The sequence below is a fragment of the Berghia stephanieae genome, unplaced genomic scaffold (genome assembly GCF_034508935.2).
Source record: "Berghia stephanieae isolate SIO BIC M18660-M18661 unplaced genomic scaffold, UCSD_Bste_1.3 scaffold5224, whole genome shotgun sequence".
Taxonomy (NCBI): Eukaryota; Metazoa; Mollusca; class Gastropoda; order Nudibranchia; family Aeolidiidae; genus Berghia; species Berghia stephanieae.
The window spans coordinates 3,668-5,888 of NW_027626650.1; the positions used below are offsets into that span (position 1 = coordinate 3,668).

At 35.5% G+C, this 2,221-nt stretch overlaps 1 non-coding gene across 1 annotated transcript; it reads left to right on the forward strand.

Annotated features, from left to right (window-relative positions):
- The first annotated feature begins 1,183 nt into the window (after positions 1-1,183).
- Trnak-uuu (transfer RNA lysine (anticodon UUU)) lies at positions 1,184-1,254 on the forward strand. The gene has a single exon. It is a non-coding gene; the product is annotated as a tRNA-Lys (tRNA).
- Positions 1,255-2,221: the final 967 nt, after the last annotated feature.

The following is a 2,221-nucleotide window of genomic DNA, read 5'->3' on the forward strand; positions in this document are numbered from 1 at the left end:
TTATGACCAGACATAGGAAAGAAACAAACCAGTTCTTCACAGCCATTGGCTAATGGAACCAGAGTTTTGTAAAGAGCTTTGAGCACGTTTAGTGAATATTGCGCTATATAACTCTCTCCTTACCAGCCATTTTCAGGATTTCCCCCCAAAACTTCACACCCCACCAAACACAAAAACAGACATTTCTTACTCAAACAGAAAAGCAACAAGCACATTCTATACATAATATTGTTAACAATATGAGATCTATTACAGAATGTCACGTTTTTATAGCTATAGCAAAAAGAATTGAAATCTGGATGAGAAAAGTGACGGTTGAATCGTAACAAATGTGACGATTTTTCCAAAAGTGGTAAGGAAAGGGTTAAAGCTCTATTTTTTAATAGAATGAATATGAGCGGCTTCTGACGGCACATTACATACAATGTTACATCATTCCCATACAAATCCTCTCCATTTTCACTCTTTCGTTAGTATTTCACGTCCCAGGCTTCAAGCCGCAGCACCCATCGCTCTCTACGTTAACACATTGCCATGTTGTTTTTGAATTTATTTCCTGGATATTTTGTTCAAATGTGTGTATGTTTGTTTGTTTGTTTGGTTTTTGTTTGTTTGTTTGTTTGTGTGCTTATGATTGGTTATTTGTTCATTATCATGAGTTTATCATTTATAAATAATTTTGATTTTGATTACGTCAATAAATTTGAATTTGATTAAAGTGTTACATTCGTTAATGATCCCGTCCTCACTTCTCCTCTTACTCTCTCACTCTCTCTATCTCTTCTTTATCTCCTCCTCATTCCCCTCCTCCTCAAACACATAAACAAAAAAATCAAATTAAAAAAAAAAAAGCCAAAAATAAAAACAAAATAACAAAACAAATCAAATGAACAAAACAGAGAAAACGAAAAAGAAAAAAAAAAACAACAACAAAAAAACAAAACTAAACATATCTAATCGAAACAAAATCGAAACAAAATAATTGAAGCGTAAAAAATAAAAAATAAATAAAATTGATGGAAGGCGCATTCGTCCAACTGGTAAGGTGATATTGAACAAAAAAAAAAAAAAAAAGACAGAAAATGAAAGACAAAACAAAACAAAACAAACAAAAAAGAAAATATCATTTACCATTTACTCAATATCAAAGATGATATACTAAATACTATCACTTGTCTCGAGCGCCCGGTTAGCTCAGTCGTAGAGCATCAACTTTTAATCTGAGGGTCAAGGGTTCGAGTCCCTTATTGGGCGATTTTTTTTTTTTTTTTTTTTTGTGTTTGTTTTTGTTTTTAATTTTCGCAGTTCCTATTTCCGGATTTTAAAGCAAACTTTGAACCTTTTCCCGTCTTTTTTTTCTATTTTTTATTTCTTTTCATATAATAAAATTGACAACACCACACAACGGTGTTTGTTTTTTTACAAAACCGCCGAAACCCAGCCCCAGGTTCACTCCCCAATATTGTACACTTCACTGAGTCCCAGTTCAGTCCCCACTGCTGCCTACTTCACATAACTTTCTCGGGTTTCGGCGGGTTTCGTAAAAAAAAAAAACACCTCACTGCACATGAAAATCGCATTGCTTGAATGGGGTCTCCAATCACTGAATGGTGATGCTATATGTCTAGGTCAAATACGGACAACATCCGCCAGCCGGATATAATGTACCAACAATCAACATTATGTGCAACCTTAAACGTTATAGTCTGATTGATAGAATTTAGTGAGAACTGATCATAAAACGGCTGTCTAAAACAATGACATAGAGATGAGTGACGGCGCATAGTTGAGTCCTCGGAAAAGGTTCTTTACTCACATTCTCTCACTGTACTCAGGTGTTAAATGAGTACCTCACCGTCAACCGCGTTGAATTTGTTGGAAAAAAATGTATTAATCGCCTAACAGGCGTCATGTCTCATTCTCATGCTGTTGGTCAGGGGCCCTTTGTAAAGCGCTTTGAGCACGTTTAGTGGATATTGCGCTATATAAAAGCTCAAGTTAGACATAAAGAATGTCAAAGTGCTCAGATATCCCTACGCGTCACAACGTATATTTTTATTTTGTAGTAAATCGGAAAAGTGCTGCGAAATAAAATTGAACTGTTATGGTTTCTTGATAATAACAAGGAATAAAGTGAGTTGGAAAGTGCCAGAAGACTAACTAGAGACTAAAGAATAAAAACTTCGCGGCGGCGATGGGGCTCGAACCCGCGACCTTACTG